We start from the raw sequence: 26,738 nt of genomic DNA on the forward strand, positions 1-26,738 counted from the left end.
ACGCTGATTGGCCAGCCCAACCAGCATGCCCGTTGTAAATCCCTCAATATACTAACGGAAAAAGGTCTGGTCGCCCGGACTTTTTCCGTTAGTATAAAACACTGTCTCGCTATGTTAAAAGAGTTTAACATAGCAACGCAGTTTAAAAAAAGAAACTGAGATCTCCGTTGCTTTTTTTAAAGCTGTCTCGCTATGTTAAACTCCTTTAACATAGCGACACAATAGTAAACGGAGATCTTACGATCTCCGTTGCTTTTTTTTTTTAAAGCTGTCTCGCTATATTAAATGGGTTTAACATAGCGAGGCAGCTTTAAAATAAGCAATGGGGATATCCGTTGCTTATTTTAAAGCTGTCTCGCTATGTTAAACCCATTTAACATAGCAAGACAGTTTTTTTAAAAAAAAGCAACGGAGATCGCAAGATCTCCGTTGCTTTTTACTGTTTTGCTATGTTAAATGGGTTTAACATAGCGAGACAGCTTTACAATAAGCAACGGAGATCTCCGTTGCTTATTTTAAAGCTGTCTCACTATGTTAAACCCATTTAACATAGCGAACAGTAAAAAGCAACAGAGATCTTGCGTTCTCCGTTGCTTTTGCCCACAGCTCTGATGTACTGCGAGGCATGCGCGGTACATCAGAACTGCCGCAGAATACCAGACAGCTGCGGAAGGGCAGTAAAGAGGCATTATACAATGCCATTATTTAAGAAAAGTAATTATTTCTTTTCTTAAATAATGTCATTAATATAATAACCACTTCTGGGTGTGGTAATGCTGGATTACCCACGGTTGGCTTTGTTTGGTCCTCGGGCCTCGGGACCAAACCACGCCAACCGTGGGTAAATCCAGCATTACCCACACCCAGGCGTGGGTTATTGCTATACAATGCTACAGCTTGAATTTGTTAAATGTGTAAGATAGTGTTAAAACACCTGTTCAGTCTTTATTCAAGTAACTAGCTATCTACAGTTTGCATTACAAGCATTTAAAGATAACTGGTTTACACATCTCCATTACTTAATAACAATAAAACACTTGTTTCTTTAGTTTGCTTCACATTTGTGGTACCTTTTCTACAGAGTCAGCATGACCTTCTTGTGCCTAGTTGGATTTTTGCCACATTCCAAAGATATATCATAAGTGAGTGGGGTTCCCTGCAAATCAACCTTATGTTTGCTGTGCACCCAGTGAATAACAGGATTGACTACATCTTCTTAGTGACACTTAAAGGGATTAAACAGGTGAGTAGAAAATGAAGTAACAGACAGTGCCTTTCTGTTTCTATGTTAGAAACAGACTCCGCACACTGTTACACACATCTATAATGCAAAACCAGTGCATTTTATAAAGGCATAATAGCATTTTCTAGGGATGGATAAGTGATAATTGATAAACACTTGTCTAGCTGTGGAAAGACACAGCTTCAGGCCTTACCATATACCTAGTCATCTGGTTGTCTTACAATAAACAGCACTTTATGCTTATATAAAAGCACACCATAGACAATGCAATGCAAACCACAAGGCCTACTGACAAGCAATTGGGGAATATGAATCCAGTGATTATTAGTGGGATGTGTAAAGAAGCAGCTGTACAAGAGAAAATATTGACACTTCACAGAAGAGCACAGCAACACTATTAGTGGTGTGCATGACTCAGAATGTTGCTGCTTTCTTGGGAACTAACAGAAACCTGTCTAATGAAGATCTCAACTTTGTACCAAGTTTGTCAAAAGTGCCAAGAGGTGAAGGTATATGGAGACTGTTGTCAACCATTTTACTGTAAAAAGGTTAAGCACAACAGTGAGCATCCTTGTTATAGGAACACTGCAGCAATTAGCTTGTAGCAGCATGAGTCCAAGATGATGGCAGGTGCCTGCCTATGACAAGTTTGGTTTGTTTACATGCTGAATGTCTTCATTTTTAAAATGTTCTTTATTTGGCATTCTTGTTTGGAGTTAAACATTGTGACATGCTATTTCATCGGTTTTGTGCCTGTGTTCCTGGTTACTCATACCTTGTAGTTCTGCACCAATGTTATGTCTTTGCTGCTATCATATCCTGTTCCTTGTTTTATGTGATCTATTAATTAAGCAGTTTGGGAAAAAGGTACCTCCGATTCTGGTGCCAGTGTTTTTTTTTCTACCTTCCCTTCTGCTTCCTTTAATTTTCTAGCTTTGGACCCATCGTAGTCCTGACTGAACCTACTGATATGAGTTATCTGACAGCAGATTGCACTAGTTCTATGTGGCAAGACTTAATGATTCCATATAAACTGGCAGGTTGAAGGAACATCATAGAGAGTTACTATCGAACTACATTGGAAACATGCAACATTTAACTGCTGTGTTGACCTTTTCCCCTTGTATTCTGTGTTTATTGCAGTTTAGCCATGGAACTTTATACAGTGTACATGATTGGAATTCTGGGATGTTATAAGTTAAGGTTAGTTTTGTGACAGAAACTTTTGCAAGAACTAACATCATTGCCTTTTTCTCATTGATGCCACTTTCTGTTAACTCTGACTAAAACAAAGAAAATAAGTGGTCCTGTACCCCCATACAACTCCAACAACTTAATATAAACTAGCTCTGAGATCACAGAGCAAAAAATTTAAAAACTTTCTTAACCCTCACAGCCTGCTAATCTCACAAACACACACAAACACACACACACATTCACTGACTTGCTAATGTCACACACATACACACACACACACACACACACACACACACACACACACACACACACACACACACTCACACACACAGTCACTGACTTGCTAATGTCACACACATACACACACACACACACACACACACACACACACACACACACACACACACACACTCCGTTGGCAAAAAAAATCCCCATTTGAATATGTGCATTTCTGTCATCCAGTCTTGCACACACTGTCTTGCCTTCTTTAAATTTGATTATTTGTATTTATTTTTAAATTCTTATTCTATCTTGCACTTATTCAGTATGCATTTGCTTAGAAAGAACTGAACACAATTCGATAATCTTTTCTATTTATATTATTTCACTGTATTGCACAGTTAATTTGACTACACCATATAAAGTGCTTAATAAATTTGGGGTGGTATTCATAGTGCCACATTCACACATGCACAAGGATAATCTGCAAAAAGTGATGCAAAGCCTACATGCAAAGGGGCTAAACACAAAATAACAGTGCTGATTATGGAAAACATGAGTCCTGCACCAAAATGCCCACAAGATATTTGCCTAGCTTTACTGGTATACATTTCATTAAAAGTATTGTAGTTATGTGCAGTGGAAGCTATACACACACACACACACACACAACACACACACACACACACACACACACACACACACACACACACACACACACACACACACACACACACACACACACACACACAAAATCTAGCTATGTGGTAGTGTGAGTGAGTCTGTGCAGATCTCCCTATGATTATAGGAATCTGTGCTCCACACTGCTCTCCAACAGTAAACTCAAACATTTGTTAGTTTTTATTTATTGAATGCAAGCATGTTCTTAACTGGACATCTCACTGGGTTTTATAAGGTTGGAAAGGGGAAATATAGGAAATATGGAAATGAAAGAGAGAAGATAAGAAACATAAAGAACGAAAACATGGAGGAGGTTGAGCTAGAGGAGATGAGAGAGGAGGGTCATTATCCCCTGGATTCCCAAAACCTTGCACGGCGTGCATGATTAGTGTAAGAGGTAATTTTGCCAATATGGCAGCCGAGCGATCCACGTACATGGCTGTTTGACATGCGCGAGTGCTCTAGCACTAGTGCTGCACGTTCCCAGCCCCGTATGCAAATTACCCCACTTGCAGGTGAAAACCATGCAAATGAGGTAAATCTGCCATCCAGAAAGCTGGAATCTGGGTGTGCAGGACTAGCGTAATATGCAGAAATGTACTCGGTTAGTAACCGAGTACGGATCTGCAAAATCCAAAACGGGGACATGACAACACCAAATTAAGGCAGCATATCATTGAGGAAGCATGCCAATGGCCAAGTATAAGGCTATTGGCATTGCAGACAAAGCAAAATGTTCAAAATACAACTTTTATATTATTACCGCCGATCATGGCTGGTTAAGCATAGGGCAGCAACGAGTAAATGGGATCGGTGGGAAAAGAAGAAAATAAACCCAAAGCAAGCATTCCAACTAAAATCAGTATTCTGCCATGCAAGTCAATGGCAGGCAAAAGACAACCCGGCCAGTGAATAGTGGTTGCTAAGGAGGGAGGTGTAGTGTGACACATGTAACTATGCATTAGTAGGCAATCCTATGCAAATGAGGGGAAGGATAGTGAATCCCAGTTTCCACCAGCATGTGAGGCAGGTCCCAACAGTGTAAGAGTATGAACTGGTGAGTGCAAGACTAGGAGGTAGGTGACATCATGGTTGGGTATGTCAGGCATACTGTCAGAGGATTGGAGCCCTGTGACTCTGGGTTGCACCCAGCTTAGCACAGCGAAGGCAGGAGGTGTGTCTATACCTGCCTAACACGTATGACAAAGTGTAAGAGGGTGTGCGCGCCACGCACTGGGATCTACAGGAAGATAAAGGAAGTGAAACCAGGAAATAGCAGCAGTGTGCACATTAGAGTACAATTGCACGGCGTGCCCCTGGGCTGAAACAGAAGGGCAATGGTAAGGGAAAACAGCAGTAGGAAGGTAATCAAGGGGTACTAGGTTTGCTGCCAGGTGAAACATATCGGAACCAGCCAATTACACAGGTAGCAGACCAGACCAGCCCAGAACGCCACTATAAACTATGCAAACACCTACCCCTCTGTTTTTTTCCACACCCTATACTACCGGTGTAAACAAGCAGGGAACTTTTAACACTCAGAGCAGCAAAATGTTAGGGGCTGCAATAGCTGTCATACAACTTGTGGAAGAGGCTGAGGGTGGTGAGGATGTGAATGCTGCCGACCAACCTACAGTGAGTAGACGGAGAAGAGCGTACAGACCCAGGGTAACCTGCCAAGGGCTACATGAGCTGGAGATAGTGGAGCGCTATAGGGTGGACAGGGACCTCCTACAGCAAAATGTTGAGGTATACCGGCCAAGCCTGATACACAGAACTAACAGAGGGGAACCCATCCTAGTGGAAACGAAGGTATGTGTAGGCCTAAGAATACTAGCTACAGGTACCTTCCAAAGGTCAACTGGGGATGTGCTGGGAATTTCACAGGCATCAGCATCCAGGGTACTCCACCAGTTCCTGGATGCCATGGCAGCACATGTCAGTGAGGACATATATTTCCCCCTCACCCATGAGGCGTTGGCCAGCAATATACATCTCTTCCACCAAATAGCAGAATACCCTGAGGTAGTGGGTGCAATAGACTGCATGCACATATGCGTCAAAGCATCACCCAGTGAGCAGGGTAGGGTCTACATCAACCGCAAGGGCTTCCCCTACATCAACTGCCAGGTCGTGTTCAATGCCCAGGGCATAATACTGGACATGTGTGCTGGCTGCCCTGGAAGTTATCACAATTCCCACATCTGGCATCTGATGCAGCTGTACCAGAAATTTGCCAATGGGGACATCCCACATGGACACCTAGTGGGGGATGCTGGATACGTACTGGAGACGTGGCTGATGACACCCATCAGAAACGCACACACACCTGAACAAGAACTCATAATAGAGCATGTGTTTGGGATGTCCAAGTCACGGTTCCGGTGCCTGGACACATCCGGTGGAGCCTTGCAGTACTCACCAACTACATGTACCCAAATTGTCCTTGCATGAGCAGCAGGAGAAGCAGGGGGCAGGGCCACACAGCCCCCCCACCAATGCCAATGCCAAGGTCTGCACAGGCACAGAGTGACTCAGAGGAGGAACAACCTGAGCCTGCCCCAGTAGGCAAAAGGAGGTGTGCCCGGTATGCCCTGGCCCTGGCAAAGAGGCAATGCATAGCACATACTCTGACATGGGAGGGACCCAGGGAATAGTACCTTTCTCTGACTCTCACATACAGTAAAAGCTATGCCAAACATTGCACTACCTGTGCCTAAACATGTGTAGGGAGTGTACTATGTACATCTGACATAGGCAGCCCTGCAGTACCACCCTCAATATTGGGACACCCACAAGATAAGGGACTCACACATTCCAGTCAGGAGGGGGGGTCACATACCCAACAACAGTCATAGCCAGCAGGACAGGTGTAGACAAACACAAACAAATGCTGCACTATGGCCTCTGAATGAGGGCTGTGGGTAACTACCCCCCAGGCCTACATGGACAGACTACAGCAGGCCAGGTAGTGGGAAGTCAGTTGTGATGGCTAGGAGGTCAGAAACTAATGTGTATGTAATCAAAAGATAAGAACGGTAATGCACTGGTATGGTTTAGCCAGTATGATAGGTTAGACTACTGACTGAAATGGACTACAGGACATACCAGTACTGTCCTAGCAAATGTGTACAAGTGTCAGGTGTGCCTCCCCACCCTACATAGAAATATAGTAACAGTCAAGTGTGCCCCCCCAATCCCGTGTATAAACATAGAAATAGTCAGGTGTTCCTCCTGCTATGCAGACATGTTGCAACAGTCAATGCCAAATGATCGATGGATACCCTGCCGACACAGCATGCTACTTGTCGGTGTACAACACAAAGGTCAACAGTGCAGTACAAGCCACTGAACATGATCCAGACATGCAGAACAGATGGCCTTACTGGGCATGCTCACACACTTAGAGAAATGAAGACAATGTCAGTCATCAACATACTGAAAGGTCATACTGGGCATGCTCACACACTTAAACACATGAAGGCCATGTATGCAAACACCAGTGGACCAGACACATCCGGCGGTTGCAATTGTTAGTGCAGACACATGTCAGTATGCACCACTCTTGCCTTGAACACACAGTGGATAGGAATACAGACATATATGTAAGGACTACACACTATAATAAGCCAAAGGTAGATGGATATAGATGTATGGAAGAGGGTGACCATGTCAAGGAGCCATCCAGGCCTGTCCCACCCAGCACATAGCCAAAATGCCCCAAACACATCAGGTGCAGATGTCACTCACTGCATTTACTAGTGACTAGTACCTGTCAGCACTACAGATTATGTGGTCTTGTGCCAGCTGTGGAACATGGCTGTACAAGGACGTAGTCATCTAGTAGCCATATACACGTACCTGTGAGATATGACCCTATATGTGACAGCATGTGGCATGTTACCCCTTCATGAATGGGTTATGGGCCATGCACACACACTGCCCACCCCATAGCGCTACCCTGCCAAGACTGATGAGGTCATCCAATGTGAAAAAAACCTTTGGGAGAGCTGTAGCCCAGTGATCTTTGTGGTGCATCCCATAACTGCATACTGCTGTAGTGTGATAAACTAATTAGATAGGAGTTCTAACCCCAGACATAGCAACTGAGTGTGTGTCAGTGTTTGTGTGCATGTCTGTCTCTCACTGACTGTGTAGAGAACAATGCCTTTTAGGCTACTCACACCCCTTACAATTCACATACCCACCTTTGGCAAAACTGCTGATGTTACCCACCTAGAAATACTCCACTGGGAAGGCTGTAGCCCAGTAATCTCTGTAGCACATGCTGTACCTGTGTACTGCTGTAGTGTGATAATGTAGTTAGGTAGAAGGTCAAACCTCAGATGTGGCAACTATACGTGTGTGCATATGTGTGCATGTATGTCTGTCACTGACTGTGTAGAGTGCTATGCCTTTTAGGCCACTCACACCCCTTACAATTCACATACCCAACTTTGGCAAGGCTGCTGATGTCACCCATCTAGAAATACACCTCTGGGAAGGATGCAGCTTAGTAGTCTCTGTAGCATATCCCATAACTGCATACCGCTGTAGTGTGATAAACTAGTTAGGAATGAGTTGCAAACCCAAACCTGGCAACTGTGTAAATGTGTGTGTTTGTGTACATATCTGACTGTGTAGAGAGCAATGCTTTTCATAGGTTCATAGGTTGGTACTAGGCTATCAGCCCTATGGGCCTATACAAGCCTAGCCATAACAATTCCCTGGCTATTTTTTCCCACACTATTTACTTCCCTGGACCCCTGTCTAGCAGGGCGACTGATGTGATCCCCGGGGTAAATTTCCTTTCTCCCATCCAATTGTCAAGGTTCCTTTTGAAGAGAACCAAAGAGGCACTCTGCTTGACATGTATGGGCAATCTATTGCAGAGTCTGGGGAGTCTCTGGGTCAGGAACCTATCCCTCCAGCATGTTTTGTTTATTGTGATGACAAGATTTAGATCCCTGGAATGTGTGGCTCTGAGGGATTGGGATTTCTTTAAGTGTAGCATGTCCAACAGCTTTGGGTTTGACATGGCCTTGTATGTTAAGCAGAGATCGCCTCTGAGTAGACGATATGCGACAGAGTATAGCTGGAGTTTTTTAAGGTGGTCAGCATAGGGCATCTGCTTTAGGCCTGTGATTCTTTTAGTGAGGGATTTCTGCAGCCTTTCCAGTTGTTGCAGATGTCTTGAGAGGTACATACCAAACGGGGCATTGTATTCTATAATGGGTCTAATGAGGGATGAGTACAGTGGGACAATGATCTCCTTTTTTCTGGATGAACAGCCCTTAGTGATGAGGTGTGCCACATAGAAGGATTTCCTGACTGTTGTGGCGATGTGGTTATTGAAGGTGAGACCACTGTCCACCTGTGTCCCTAAGTCTTTTATCGCACTTTTGGTGTTTAGTGTACTGCCACCTATATGGTAATTCACAGATACGTGTTTTTCCCTAAGGGGATAACTATACATTTCTTGGCATTGAGCTTGAGCCCATGGCTCTGGCACCAAGCATCTGTTTCTGTAAGGCCCTTTTGTAGAGTATCCACATCATTTGGGGATTCAATAATGGCTCCCAGTTTGCAGTCATCTGCGAACTTTGTTATCCAGAGTCCCTTAGTGTTGGCCTGTACTTCAGAGAAGTAGATGCCAAACAAGAGCAGTCCCAGGACTGAACCCTGAGGTACTCCACTTGTCACTTGTCTAGAGCTGGATTTGGAGTCGGCTACTTTTACAGTGTGGGTTCTATCAGTAAGCCAGTTAGCAATCCATTGGGTGACGTAGGGATTAATGCCCAGCTTAGTAAGTTTATCTATGATTCCAGAGTGGGGGATGGTGTCAAAGGCCTTGGCAAGGTCTAGATAGGCTGTGTGGGCCACCTTACCCTTGTCCATGGCTCTGGAGACTGATTCAAAGAAGTCAATCAGGTTCAGGAGACAAGATCGGCCCTTTACGAACCCAAACTGGGTGGGGTCCAGTGTTTGAAGGTTGCCAATGTCTTTGTTTATAAGTTCCATGATAATATGCTCCATGGCCTTGCAGATAAGGCTTATCAGACTGATGGGACGGTAGTTTCTGGGATCCAAGGTGGATCCCCCCTTGTGGAGTGGGATAACTGTAGCTCTGCACCACTCAGTGGGCATGAAACCTGAGGTGAGGCTATGATTAAACATGACACTTAGGTGAGGTGCCAGTTCATATTGTAGTTCATGTAGTACACAGCCCGGATGTCATCTGGTCCCATGGATGCTGTATTCTTAGCTTTGGAGAGTGCGTTTTTTACCTGTGTGGCCATTATTACCAGAATTTGGCAATCTTCCGGTATTGTGATGGGCCATTTAGGAGCTGAGAGGGTGGTGAAGTTGGCACTGAATCGATCTGCCAGGATATTGGCAATATCCTTTGGATCAGTATATTTAATGCCATTCTGTTTTAGCTCAGAGCAGATCTGAGCATTGCCATTTAGATTCTTGACATAGTTATAGAATGCCTTGTGGTTGTCTTTGGAATCTCTGGCAATTTTATTTTCGTAACTAGCTTTGGAGGATTTTATGAGGCATCTCAGTTTCTTACTGAGGCTGGTAAGGAAGTTTTTTGCATCCTGGGATTTTCCTCTTTTCTGCAACAGTTTCTTCCTTTTGTTGTAAAGTTTGTTTATGGCAGGGGACCACCAGATTGGCTTCTTTTTTTTGGATGAGAGCATCTTGGTTCTATTTGGGATGGCACGATTCATGTATGAGTGGATGTGCTCATACAGTGCCTTAGTGTAGGATTCAGCAGTTGAACTTTCAGGTTCCCGTCTGCATGGGTGTCATGAAGTTTGTCACTTCTGACTTGAGTAGCATGAAGTTGGCTTTGGAGAAGTTTTTTATGGAGGTTTCCTTACTGGGGGGGGGTGGGGGTTTTAGGCTACTCACACCCCTTACAATTCATATACCCACCTTTGGCAAGGCTGCTGATATCACACACCTAGAAATACACCTCTGGGATGATTGCAGCCCAGTAATTTCTGTAGCACATTCTGTAACAGCGTATAGCCATAGTGTAATAAAGGAGTTAGGTGGGAGCCCTAAACCCAGACCTGCCAACTGTTTGCATGTGTACATGTCTGACTGTGAAGAGACCAATGCTTTTAGGGTAGTCACACACCTTACAATTCAGATACCCACCTTTGGCAAGGCTGCTGATGTCACCTACCTAGAAATACTCTCCTGGGAAGGCTGTAATCCCATAATCTCTGTAGCACATGCTGTAACTGTGTATTTCTGTAGTGTGATAATGTAGTTAGGTAGGAGGTCAAACCCCGAACCTGGCAACTGAGTGAGTGTGTGTTTGTGTGCATGTCTGACTGTGCAGAGAGCAATTCTTTTTAGGCTACTCACACCCCTTACAATTCAAATACCCACCTTTGGCAAGGCTGCTGATGTCATGCACCTAGAAATACACCCCTGAGATGATTGTAGCCCAGTAATCTCTGTAGCACGTCCTGTAACAGTGTATGGCCATAGTGTGATAAAGGAGTTAGGTGGGAATTCTAACCCCACACCTGCCAACTGTGTGTGTATGCGTGCATGTCTGACCATGTAGAGAGCAATGCTTTTAGGGTACTCACACCCCTTACATTTCACATACCCAACTTTGGCAAGGCTGCTGATGTCACACACTTAGTAATACACCTCTGGGAAGGTTGTAAACTACTCATCTCTGTAGCACATTCTGTAACTGCGTACTCCTGTAGTGTGAATTAGAACCATGGTAGAGTTCCATCCCCACACATGGCAGCTCTGGATGTATTGTGTGCGTCACTGTCTGTGTAGGGAGCAAAACAGTTTAGGCTGGTCTCTAGCAGTCAATTTCAAATGCCCTACTTTGGCAATCCTGCTGATGTCAGTCATTGTGAAATACACTTTTGGGAAAGGACTACTCCAGTAATATCTGTAGCGCATACTATAACTGTATAGTGCTGTAGTATAATAAACTAGTTAGGTAGGAGTTCTACTTCCAAACATGACGTGTGTGTGTGTGTGTGTGTGTGTGTGTGTGTGTGTGTGTGTGTGTGTGTGTGTGTGTGTTTGTAACCCATATCCTGTGTAGAGGTGTTTATGACTGTGTGACACCTGTGTCCAATGTGGAGCAGGTTTTGCATATTTCTTATATGGAGACCATACTATATATATCACAATGTCCACCTTACAGGGATAACAGATGTGATATGGCTGAGAGGCTGGGGTGCAAAGCCATACCCAGACATGTGACATCAAGGCCAGGCAATCACAGTTAGCAACCCCAGTATTACCCAGAGCACACTCTCAATCCATGTGTCATACACATACACATTCCTAGGTAACAGCCAATATGTGGGTAGTAAACTGCATATTGGCCACTGATAGTAACTATGGAGTGACAGCAGTGGGCCACAAAGGGCATGTCACCCTGTCCATCTGTCCAATATGCATTTACGTGCAGACAGTGCACCTCCCCCATGTTCCCCAATGGACACCTGCACCACCTGTGGTGCCATCACATGTGACCCACAATGGACACGACATGCCTGACAACATGCCCTGGATGGACAGATGCCACTGACACCAGGCAATGCTGATAGCATGCTCTCAATGTAGGTGCAGGGTAATGTTGCTGTCCATTGCCAGTTCCTGCCACAGGTGGGCAGGACTGGTACATCTGATGATAATCTGTGTTCACAACATGGGCTGCTGGACACCCCAGGTACAGTTCCACATGTCACTGTACATGCTTGTGGGAGGTGTGCACATCCCAGACACTGTCCATGTCATGGACTAAGGAACACAGACATGGCAAGCAATGCACAGCATTGGCCACACACAATAGTCACCCAGGTGACCAGATGGGGGATACAATACCCACCTTTGTGGGCAAATGCAGACACTACATCCCTGAACCACAATGCAGACCATCGTCATGTGGCCTAATGCCAATGTACACCCATCGCCTAGCCTTGGACAGCCACCTAGTGCAGTCGAACACCACACACCTGTACAGACATATACCCATACATGTCAGTACTGGCACCCTGTGTGTTTGTGTGTGTGTTGCATGCTGCAGATGTTCACATCCACACTCCCTACAACCCCCATGGGCATACTGCAGTATGCTGTCTGATGTCAGACACCTCCCCATAACCTTCGCCCATACAGCTCCCATATGACCTGTGTGGTGCATGGGATACCTGCACAGTAATGTGATGTGGCAATCCCACAACCAATGAGTTGTACATCTGGCCCTGCCATGTGTGTCAATGTGTGTATGTCCTTGTGAGAGTGTGGCTGTGTTGACACTGGCACCTGTTCATGCTGACAAGCACATGTATGTCACCTACTGTACAGCCACTGTATCCCTGTTACAGATGTCACCCACCATCACATATATGTTCTGAGTGCGCCACAACAGGTAACCTATGTGGCGCATCCAATAATTGCATAGAACTGTGCTAATACTATATAGTTGTTAGGGGTTTGATACCCTGTGCTGGTAGGTGTGTGACACAAACATCCTTCAGTTTTACCCTCCCACCCTTCCCTGACATTTATTTGCCTCTGTCTGCATCCCCCACCCCCTCTCTGGTGGACATGGAGACCTACACCTGTTTTGCTTCGGCAGCAGCATGTGTATTGTAAGAGATGCTCATGATGGCCTCTGCATGAATTGCAGTCTTCCCTTAGCTGATTGCATGTAAAACAGCTGTGGTAACATTCCCATAGCCAATTGTAAGGAAACTCACTCCAATACCTAGGAACATCATGGTGGTGTTGACCCTTTTCATCCAATATGAGCAGGAACTAGATCTGTCATTTGGCAAACAGCATCTCAGATGGATTGGGGTGTACCTCTAACAACATACACTGTGGAAACAGTGCCACAAAAATGGAGGAGGATGTGCCTGACCTGACTACAGACTGTAAGTGCTGCTATACTGCATTGGGAGCAATGTTGCTTTAACAGTGTTTATGTGGATATGGCTGTTGTACATGTCTCAATACCTGCCATGTCAGTTCCATGTTTATGGGGAATCCCCATCTGCAGGGTCTTCTGCAGCCTGGGCAGTGTTTTGTCCATGATTTCATGTGTTACCCACGGAGCATCTAGCTGTGGACTGCAGAAGGTAGTGTGAGGATTGCAGTCAGTAGATGGAGAAAGCCGTGATAGTCCCAGACATCATATCCCTCATAGGACATATGTTGCAACAACCCTGGAATAACAGTAAATGTATGCAGTTATCACAGCAACATATCAATATTGGCTCTGTGTATGTGCTTCCAGCCACACCTCTGATAACCTTTGTACATATGTTGTGCATGAAGTGGTGCATATGTGCTGTACACCATAATTTGTGGCATCATATCTGAGAACAAGCCACTGATATATCCAACTGCTACACATGTTATGTACAATAGGGGTTACATTGCATGACATTACCTGCACATTCTGTGGATGTTTGTACAGTACTGAGGTCTGTGTACCTATGGTGAATGTCAACAGTGTGTGTATTGTTGATATGTACCTTAGCCTGTGTACAGACTACGTTAGATGACATTGTTCTAGTTCCCCTACTATCAGATGTTACATGCTCCCCCACTGTATGGTACTGTAGTGGCGTACATGTTTGTAGGACCATAAACACACATGTCCCATAACACAGACAGCCACCAGACCAAACTGTGAAGCAGGCCAGTATATGTAGGGTCAGTCTGTGAGTGGCACATATGAAGATGGTGTAGAACACATAGTCCATATACTGCAATACCATGCTAGCTAACCATATGTGGCTGTGGCTGTGTTCACATTGGTTGTGGATATGCACTTTCACACAGGTGTATCTTACCCTGTGCTGTGACATGCCTGTTGAGCCTGCTTTATATGCAGGTACATGTGCATTCCCCCTTAGGAGATGTAGGCCAGTGTTGAGCCAGTCTGCCTGCAGCCTGCAGAGTGCATTGTGAAATACCTAGCAGCTGAGTGTACTTACCCAGTGGGATGTCATGTGCAGAAACTAGCCAGATGCCCCACTGCCGGGCCTCCCTTAACAGTCATGTATGTCAAACAGGGCAGTGGGATGCAGTGCAGATGTATGGCACCCCTGTACCAGTGGTCATACCATGTCAGGCCATACAGGGGTATGGGAATGTATGATCTATGGTGGATATCATATATCGGTAGTTATGTGTTATACCCATCTACATCCACATTGTCAGGCATGGTACAGATGAGTAGCACTAAGGGCTTATGTGTATACCTCTGGATTGTACAGACTGTGTCAGACCTTCCACATATAATGGCCAATATCTCTGCTGCAGTCCACAGTGGCATTATGTGCTAGCAGCGGTATTGTACAATGACGTCCTTAGGATGTCAGTCAGTAGCCAATGGCACACATGTTATAAGCAGATGTGACCTCCCACACACACCATGTCTGTGAAGACAATCCCAATGAGGGTAGCAATAGTCTACTAGTATACCTGCTATACATACCTGACATCCCCTGCAACTTTGAAATTGGGAACATACAGGCTGGGGTTGGCCTACACTTCATGTCCAGGACATATGGTGGGAATATATGTACATATACTTATCCAGATAGCCAGAAATACATGATTACACATGTGTACTACACTCAATTAACACTGTCATGGCAACCACCTAGTAGAGATCCCTACATCATGTGTGCATGGTCCCACTGCATCTCTCATGTGATAGACATTCTTACTGTGTATGGGCAGCAGTGCTACCGACAGCAGGTAGCACTAGCCCTTACAGGAGAACTGGCACACTCAGGGCAGCCACATATTTGTAGGAGGATCAAGAACTACAGACAGACTACAAGTAGAGTTGTGTTATGCTTTGTATAGTACTGGTGTTACAGGGTGTGGGTGTACATATTATTTTACCATGGAATGCAGTCTGTCTGCATAGCACACAGCTGTGGGCCTATCCTCATGCCGGCCAGAGCTATACCTATCATGTCTTGTCTGTCCACCACACAGATCCTGTGTCAGAAATTACACTGGCAGTGTGTGTGTTGCATGTTATCAGTACATGGCTACATCCATGATCATTTCTACCCTCATTTCCCTGACTAAGGGTATGTTACAGACTATCTTGCAACACCAGCACCTTACGTAGTGTATGGCAACAGTTTTCGACATATGTGCCTGTATTCCAGCCTCTGTCCATCACCTACATACCAAGCTTTGCACATATGTCATGATGTCAGTGGTTGATCCATAGTGGGCTGAGTGTATAACACACTGCCAGTGCTGCTATCAATCCACTGCAATTGTATCCCCCACACATACTGTGGGTCTGGGGCCATATATCTGTGGCCGTCACCTATACAACACGTGCGTGCCCTTATACACTGCAGAGGCCAGTGTATGTAACAGTGGTATATGGCCCTGTATTATTGAGTCTGGGGGCACCATAAATGACCTAGGCTGCTACAAAATGTGGGGGCATCAGGGCTGAGCTGCCTTATGGTATCTGGATGTACAGTACCATATACTTCAATACTTCACCTATATATATATTACTGACATGGATCTGGGTAATGCAGTACTACTGCCCCCTGCCATACAAACTGTTCTGTTTGTTGGTGTGCCCATGATGGTGTCAGTTATGGCATGTTATGTAGCCATTACAACCCATGTGGTCATATGACATCTTTACCTCCTAATGAGTTTGCACAGTGTGTAGACAGAGGCTGCTGAACCACACACCTGCATTACATACTGTTGATTGTTAGGTAAACTGTGGCCCAGTGTATCTTTCCTATTGTACAATGTGAATGGCTTGGCCTGGACAGCAACAGCTGTGAACCTTTCCAGACTACTGTAACTGGTCCACAGTAGCATTACTCCATTGATATAGTTGTCAGTGTCTGAACAGCTATATGGCATGGCATGTAGAACTGTAATAGTACACGATTAAAGGTTTCCATGTCTGCAAACCTGTGGGTGGTGTTTTACCTATGATCTGTCTGTGGGTGTATGTTACAGGCAACGACTGTCATTTGTATGAGTGGCACATACAGTGTCCAGTCCTTCAGGGGTCAACTGTAGGCATAGTGACTGTTCCATATTGTGTGCACCTTCCACTTATGTATCTTACTGTACATATAACTGCATGTGTATGTGTAGTCACATGTATATGTATGTAGCCACATGTATATATATATATATATATATATAAATATATATTTATATATATATATATATATATATATATATATATATATATATATATATACATATATATATATATATATATATATATATGTGTGTGTGTGTGTATATATGTATACCTGTATCTGCATATCTGTGTCTGTGTATCTGTATCCTGGGAATGTTGATGGTTTCCACATCTTACATTCCCCATGGGAGCCAGACTGTACTGCATGATATGTTACCAATACCAGCCTGACATCATACAGGTGGGATTTAGTACAAGTAACATCGTGTGCCCATGTTGTCACAGGCCCTGGTTATGGGATCTCCAACACATGGTAGTGTACTGCAGGGTGGACGTGTTTGGCTAGGGGGATGCCTATTTGTACAACACGTATAGTGTGTGCGGCCTCTCAACCCTATTAATGGTGCATGAGGACATATGTGTGATTTGTTAGTCTGCCATTGCTATCTACAGATGTATGGCCATATATACCTGTACAGATATATATATATATATATATATATATATATATATATATATATATATATATATATATATATATCTGCTAACATATATATAACTATGTCTGTATATACCTACATTGATATATATCTGCATATACATATGTAATTTGCTGTGTATATGTAAACATATAGGTCTAGACACATGTATGTGTCAATGTAGGCATTTGCATGCATATATGCTCATTCATATATATATATATATATATATATATATATATATATATATATATATATAGTGTCAGAAATATATATATATGTACAGTTGTATATCTGTTGTATCTGTGTATATATGTACACAGACATACATCTAGATATTGGTATACATTCTCTGTACTGTTGCATGACTGGACTGGACTGGATATGTTTCTGAAATCATCTATGGTGTGCAGTGTCCTGGGTTTGAGCCCTGCAGGAGCTGTGTATTTTGTAGCTGTACAGAACATGGCCCGTTGGATACAGTGTGATGAAGGCACTTTTGTGCAGTTGTATGCAGGTTTGTGCGAGGGGTAAGCTACACAAGTTAAACAACATGGTAGCCAAATGAGTGTATGACACTGTCACCAGAAGGTCCGTGTTCTGATCAGCAACACAGTAAACAGTGCCTGCAAGGCTCAAACCCAGGACCCAACACACCATATGCAATGTGAATTACCACTAAGCCATGACAGATATACATGCATTGGTTGGCTCCAGAAATATGTCATTCAGCACAATCATTCAACAGTACAGTAAGTGTACTTTAACATCTAGATGTATGTGTGTGAATAGTTGTATATAACCCACTCTCTCCATGCATACATCTACATGAATCTGTCTACATATATATGTCAAGATATAGATATATCTACAGCAGAATATACATATATATATATATATATATATATATATATATATATATATATATATATGTGTGTGTGTGTGTGTGTGTGTGTGTGTGTGTGTGTGTGTGTGTGTGTGTGTGTGTGTGTGTGTGTATACAGATATATATCAATAGATATCATAGAGGACATGACAAAGACATATATGAACACAGGCACCGTTAATGGGGGTGGGAGGCTCAAGCAACACGTCTCACATGTGGTAACATCTCCCCCTGAAATACATTATCAACTGTTGCAAATGCCATAACCAGGACCTGAAAATACATGGGCACAATATGTTAATGGTAGGCCATTCCACCTGTATTATGACACGCGGGTATTGATAGCATATCATGCTCTATGGTCTGTCTACCATAGTGAATGTACAATGTGTAAGCAATGAACGTCCTATGAGACCTATACTCAGATACATGTATGCAGATACTCATATGCAGATATATATGTATACATATGTATAGATATATATGTGACTACACAGACACACACAGAGATATGTCTAGGAAGATACATGAGAGGGTGCACACAATACTGAACTGCCAGTATCCCTACAGTTGCATCCTCATCTGATGGACATTGTATGAGTCACTGATACAACAGACAAGTGTTGCCTGACACATATACCCACAGAGACGTCAATGCATGTAACACAACAGACAGGTTGACATACATAGGGAAGGTTCAGTTGTCTACTATTACAGTTGTATATGCCACATCATATAGCTGATTATGCTCTGACATACATACAAACAGAGTAATGCAACACACAAACATATCCTTTAGTGCAGTAGTCCAAAAGCATCACATCTGTTGGTGTCCATGCCAAGGCATTCAGGTAATCCAACAGAAAAGACTGACATGGCCACAGCATAACAAACTATCTACAGTATGTCATGCAGATGTATAGCCCAGTGGCCTCTAAATACACTCTGCATGCAATCCCTAGAGTGATAAGACCTGGGTTGACACTATGGGTGGTATCTGTCACATGTTGTAAAATGCATCTCTGTAATCATCACAATCACACTGATGGCAGTCAGTAGTAGGCCAGCAGTGTTCACAAGGTGAAATGCATTGTAATGTACATCAGCATGCCATAGGGCAGCTTACTACTGGTGGTCCTTACATGTTGTAACACCCTGGGATACTTGTGGTACATATCCCAATACACTGCCTTACAGGGGCATAGCACACTGTTACATACACTGACCTCGAGACTGCAGAGGTGCACACATTTGTTGTGCAAATGAAGCCCACATATATATGGTGCATATGGGCTGTGCACCATTAGTTATTGACAGCATACCTGATAACCAGCCAGTCAGATGACAGACTGCTGGACATATTGTGTGTAGTAGTGGCTGTGTCAGTGGACATCCCCAGGACACTATGTGTATGTGTGTACAGTACTATGGTCAGTGTACGTATGGCGGGGGTCTGTGGCCTTCACTATCCAAAAAGCCATGCCTGACCCCTCACCCACCAAAGTAATGTCACCAGGGGGCACATCAGCTATCTGACACATACAATGAAGATAGCAGAGCATATATGGTCCCATATATAGTAATACCACATATAATATAACCATGTGTATAACAACAATACCTAACATATGTCCATACCTGTGTTCCTGTGTTGGGATGGTAGGGTATCTCTGAGTGTGTGTGTGTGTGTGTGTGTGTGTGTGTGTGTGTGTGTGTGTGTGTGTGTGTGTGTGTGTGTGTGTGTGTTGTGCGGTAGTGTGTTCATTAATTCTCACAGGTACAAGGACCCACTACTGCAGAGCTGAAGAGATACCTGTGGCTCCAGATCCACAGGTTGCAGACCCCTGGGTTAGGATGATAGACGACTGTATGTGTATTGCACTTACAACACATGGGCTCTGTACAGACTGTGGTAGATGCCTTTGTTCTCCATCCATTTCTTTCTGATGTTACATGCCACTGCAGTGGTAAACTTGTGTATCATATGTGGCTGTGGCTGCATTGCCATTGGATGTGGGTATGCATTTACTCACAGGTGTCTGCTATTCTGTGCTGTGACCTGTGTGCTGAGCCTGCTATACTTGCAGGTACATGTGTATTCTCCCATACAATATGTTTTCCAGAGTTGTGGCCTTCTGCCTGTAGTTTGCCAAGTGCTTTGTGGCATGCCTAGCAGCCTACTGTAAATACCTAGTGTGTTTTTATGTCCAGTTATTTGCAGGACATACTCCTGCCAGGCCAGCATACATGTTGTGTATTACTGATAAAGCTGTGGTATGCTGTACAGATGTATGTCATTCTCTACTGGGTAGTATGCAGACATGTGAACTCAGCAGCACCAGGTAGTATGTATCTGGACAGACTGTCGTGTGTGCGTGCATACACTGTGTGGGCGTGTGTACCCCAGTATTGTGATATACCCATGTACATGTCTGGTAACAACATTGGGAGGCGTGGTCCACATTTCACACATGAAGGGGACATGTGCACAAGTCTGGACTGACCACAGAGTGCCACACTGTCCACATATAGTGGTAATATGCCTGCTGTAGTCCACAGCATCATTACTGTGCCAGCAGTGGGTCTGTACTATGCTGCCTCTAGGATGTCTGTCAATAAGCAATGGTGCACATCTCTACAACAGATGCAACCTCCCACACCCAACATGTCTGTTATAACACCCCTATGACAGTGGCAACAGTCTACATATATACCCGCAATACATCCGTGATATCCCCTTGCACTACGGTGTTGGGAATATTGGTAATGAGGTTGGACTCTCTTCCATGATCCGGACATATGGTAAACTGATATGTGTGCACATATATCCACATATCTATGTAGATATATACACATATACATATCCACATACATATATGGCCATATGCATATCCACATACATATATGGGGATTTTTTATATATATATATATATATATATATATATATATATATATATATATATACATATAAATACCACACATATACATACCACACATATACATACACACAGCACTGATTCAACAAGTGGCTATGCATCTGCTGTCATTCAAAGGGGATCCGTTATCTGTCTGCCTGGGAGGACATGATGTACAGACCACAATGCTCTGGCAGAGATGGACTGCATGTGTTGACCCTGGGAGTCAGGTTACTGGCTACAACTCCTGGCAACCCCATACTGCCTAATCTAAGCAAGGTTCAAAGGGCAAATCCACCACTGTAACAGATGCAAGCATGCAAAACTGCCGGTAATGTGACTCAATGTTGGATGTCTAAACCTAAATAGGTGCACTCTGGAGCCACACATACAAATGGGGAACATCGATATCTGTGCAGTACCTGGGACCTGGTGCAATGCTCCAGAGAGCACACCTGTAATACCTGGCTACAACCCTTATTACACATTTCAGGCAACAAACCAAGGTCACAATACTACAGGTGGAGGAGTGTCCATATTCACCAAGGGTATTCACACCTCCAGCCTAGTGTCAAACATAATGCATCTGGGAATCACCAAATGCAACTGACACTATGTAAGACTGCAATCCAAATTGCAGCTGCCTACTGATCCCTGTCCATGGTCAAAGGTTCTCACTACACCATTATACACATACTGAACAATATTAACTCATTACAGCTGAGTGACGCCTCCAGGGGTTTCTGCATTTACCTCCTACTGCACCTCTAGGCGTTAAATATTGCTTTTTCATATTTGCATTAATAATTCCAAAACCATGTTACATATAAAGTATCAGAATATTTTATCTTGAAGCATGCATGATAGCAAACACAACCGTACTGATATTTGACTTCTGTCAATGAGTATTTGTTTGAACTGTAAGGTAATGACTTCATTTTTTAATGGTTCAAGCCACACCCACTGGGAGTTAAAGGTACACAATCAAAAGAGCTCTACTGGAGGGAATGAGTTAAGATACAATCAAACACCATAATACTGGTTGATTCCAAATACTCTGCCATTAACTGGGAAATCACCTCATGTACCACCACTCTTTATCAACGGTTTCAGGAACACATATAGTCCAACCCCCTAGATCAACTAGTCCATTGTCCAACTAGGGTCTCCAATATCATAGACCTGGTCATTCCCAACATGGGTGTCAGATGTCCCACACTAGTGTTCACCCCTCATAGGTCAGGTCTGACCATTAGGTAATCACCATTGACAACCACATCTCACCCCCACCCACCAGTAAGGATCCTCCATGAATACCCTCTGCAAAGCCTACGCCATGCTACTCAAGCCAGATGTGACAAACCTCATGACAGCCATGGAGATGGGAGCTGAACGTGCAACTGGTGATTCCTGCACTAAGGCACTGTGTGGGTACACCCACTTTTGCATGCATTGCACCATCCCATATAGACCCAAAACACTGTCCTCCAAGCAAGGAAGCCAGTCTTGTGCTCCACTGCCATGAACAGTCTATACAACAGGAGGAAGACACTGTTGCAGTTAACAGGATAATCCCAAAATGGAAACTGCTCCCTTACCAGCCTCAATAAGAAGCTGCTATCCCTCGATAACCACCACAGCTTGTTACATAAATATTATTGCCATAGATTCCAAAGACAACCACAAGGCATTCTATAGTTATGTCCAGGATCTATACTGCAATACTCAGAATTGCTCTGTGCTACAACAGATTGGCATTAAATATACTGATTCAAAGGAGTGTCCCAATATCTGGCCAGACTGAGTTAGTGCCACATTCAGCCTCCCTCACCCCCTAAAGGGCACATCTCAGTAACAAAAGGTTGCCAAATGCCAGTAATCATGGCTACACAGGTGGAATCCACCAACTCCACTGCTAGGAATACAGTAGCCATTGGACCAGATGACATCTCGGGCTGTGTAGTACATGAACTACTACATAACCCTGCATCTTACCTAAGTGCCATGTGTCATCATAGCCTTACCTCAGGCATCTATCTCTCTGAGTGGCACACAGCTACAATTATCACACTCCACAAGGGGGGATCCATCTTGGATCCCGGGACCTACCGTCCCATCAGTCTGACGAGCCTGATCTGCAAGGACATGGAATGTATTATCATGCAACTCATTAACAAAGACATTGGCAACCAGTAAACACTGAAACCACCCTGGTTGGGCTTGTGCAGGGCCGATCGTGTCTCCTGACCCTGTTTGACTACTGTGATTCAGTTCCCGGAGCTGTGGAGGAGGGTAAGGCAGTGCACACAGCCTATCTGGACTCTGCCAAGGCCTTTGACAACATCACCCACTCTAGAGACATAGTTAAACATGCAGAGCTGGCCATAAATGCCTGTGTCACTCGATGGGTTGCCAAATGACTTACCGACAGAACCCAGACTGTAAACATAGCCATGTCCGATCCCTGCTCCAGACAATTGACTAATTTGAGTATGTCAGAGTTGGCCCTGGCACACCTCTAGTATGCCATCTACTCCCCTGAAGTATAGGCCTACACTACTGAACTCTGGCTGACAAAGTTCACAGATGGCCGCAAACTGGGAGCCATTATTGGATCCCCAAATGATGTGGATATTCTACAACATGGCTTTGCAGACACAGTTGCTTGGTGCCAGAGCCATGGGCTCAAGTATAATGGCATGTAATGTATAGTTATCCACTTTGGACATACCATGTAGCCATGAAGTACCACATAGGTGTCAGTACACTAAACACCAACAATGTGCTGACAGACATAGGGACACAGGTGGACAGTGGTCTCACCTTCATTAACCACATAGCCATGACAGTAAGGAAATCCTCCTATGTGGCACACCTCATCACCGAGGGCTTTACATCCAGAGAAAAGGGGGTACATGTCCCACTGTACTCATCCCTCATTACACCCTGTATACAGCACAACATCCTGTTTGGTATGTACCTTGCAGGACAGCTGCAACAGCTGGGAAGGAAGTGGAAATACCTCACTATATGAATTACAGCCATCAAACAGATGGCCTATGCTGACCATCTATACATCCTCCAGCTATACTCTGTGGCATACTGTCTACACAGAGGCTATGTCAAACCCTGGGAAGTGGCATCCAGTGGTGGTGCTGCGGTAGCATTGTCACCTCACAGTAAGACGCTGACTGGTTCGACTCTCAGCTAGAGCATCTTCTGTGTGGAGACATGCATGAATGGGCGTACCTTTGTTGAAGGTTGTGTGTTAGGGCTGGCAACTCAGCATGTAAAAATCAACTGGCAATCATTAGCGGACCGGAGTTCCGCTGTGGCAACCCCTAACCGAGAAAAGCCAAAAAGACACAACAACAACAACAACAATGTGTATGTACTGCCATGCACAGTACATGTGTCTATGTGCTCTCATTACTGTAGCAAAGGGTATTGAGTGTCATGTCTGGGGCACACAAGTATATGAGGACTGAACAGCACTGTTATCCATGTGAATGTGTGTGACATGCAGGGGTAGCAACCCAGGGTATGTGCTGTCACACAGGCATGCAATGTAACATGGCAGTACTACTGTTGACAGTGCTGTTCCAGGGAAGGGTGCAGTGCTAACATTACTACTGACAACAAGCACACCTGCTGGCATAGCTGCACTTTGAGGGCTCACTGTCATGTACCTGGTGTGTGGGCTGTGTCACCATAAATATGCCCTACTGGATGATACTCAGACATGTGGAATGTAACTGTGGAGTACCATTGGCACAGCACATGTTACTGAGGGCTTACAACATGTAGTAACGGCATACTCATTGTTGTCAAACATCCATCTGTTGACACATTCATCCTACTGCATAGCTACTCACTAAACTGGTGTCTGTCAATCAGTCTACAGATGTGCAGATGGCAGGTTTCCAGCTGGGATACATACATGCAACCCAATCTTGATAGACACCGACATGTGTGGCCATCTGTGTACTACCTGTCACATATAGGAGACATCACCCTGTATGGGCCACATGCCACCAGTACCTACACTACAATATCACAGCCAAATGGACATGCTTGGGTACATGTCTCCATCACAGACACTAACCACATATTGTACAACATGTTGCATACATGTCAACTGTACCACCTCATTGGCCATGTGTAAAAGGCATGCAGAGGATTTGATGATGCTTGTCGCTCTCACCCTGCCAGTCGTTAATGTGGTGTCTGCCGATAGATTGCCTACTGGCATATGGCAGGTGGCATGATACTAATATACACACACCCCCTACACATCCAGTCCCTCCATGGACAACAGCCAGGTAAACAGCTATGACCACCTGCAGCAATGCACCACAGTATTGACACATGTCCATGTGCATTACTGAGGATAGCATTGTTTGTGTTAGTACACCTGTAGTCGGAAAGTCCATGACTGCCTTCACAACCATCACCACTCCCGTTGCTATAGTCAGATGTGGCCGCTGCTGTATTGGACATGACATGTAGCCTGTTACACTCCTCTCCCTAACAGCTACATGTGGCTTGCAGCACCAGAACAACAGTGTTGAACAAATGGGTCAGTAGGCAATGGAATCCCATTGAGTTCTGCCATGTGTGTGTGTATGTGTGCATGTCTGCATATCTGTAGGGTACACCATTCCAAGGCCACATACTCCTATTACAATACACATTGCCACACAGTAGTACAGATATTGTTGTCACCCATAGGTGTGGCAACACAAGACAACACCCTACTATGCCTGTGAAGTGTGCATTACATGCATATCCCTGTGGTACCACTGTTGTGATATGCAATGGGTTGTTTTGACGTCATGGCCAATGTGTGATAGTGGGTATTTCAGAGTATTAAGAGGGGTTCAAGTGTGTACAATATCCAGTGGAGGATGTGGGTGCTGTGTACTCTGTCTTTACACCATGGTACACCTTGTATATGGCCCACGTACCACTCTCTGGTGGCCACTGTCACCATCACCCTTACAGGTAACAGATAACAGGATACAGCCCAGTTACACATGTGGATGTTCTGCATGGAACATGCGACCTGGTACACACCTCACCTTACAAATGTTGTTGGGTGTGCAATGACAGCCACACAGTTCAGTCGCACTACATACCTGGGTAGGGGTCTAGACACAGTGTATCCAAGTAAGATGTGTGTGTATGTGGATGGGTTGACATAAGGGTGCAGATTATACCTGTACCAGTACGCCACCGGTCAGTGTTGAATGGGCAATAACTGTTATACATACCTGTGACATGTGTGCAACTGTACACCAGATATGTCACGGCCATGGTGTCACCACAATGACATACCCTTGTGGAATATGACTGCAGACCTTCCTTCTGCTGACACATGTATGCCTACAGCACAAATGGATAACAGTATGGGGATAGCAATTGGTGTTACCAACAGCTGAGATGCATCATAGCTGCATGGCTACACTACCTGACAAGTATGCATTACACATTACCCCTGACAACATCTTACACTGCAGTACATTGCAGCACTCTATTACAGTCACCGTGTGCATCAGGACCATATTAGCCTGTCCCTGCATCGATGTTATGGATGACAGGGATGTGGCACAGGTATCATCATATACACAGGGTGTGTTGCTGGTGTGCCAGAGGCCGTGGGTGGTCCAAACATGTGTCACCATGTGTGTAGGTGAGGTGTGTGGTTCTTTGATTGGGGCATGGTGATGTGGTGTGCGTCAGTAGGGGGGTCACCCTAGGTGTGGTTGCATAGTGTGTGGGTATTCATGCACACAGTTCTGTCATGTGGCTGCCCTATACAGGTGATGTTGGACAGCTGCAGACCATACCTGGCAGGGTGTGCAGTTCACTGCCTATGGCCATGGACATG

This window comes from Protopterus annectens, chromosome 8.part0, assembly GCF_019279795.1.
Source record: "Protopterus annectens isolate FY-2018-M chromosome 8.part0, PAN1.0, whole genome shotgun sequence".
Lineage (NCBI taxonomy): Eukaryota > Metazoa > Chordata > Ceratodontiformes > Protopteridae > Protopterus > Protopterus annectens.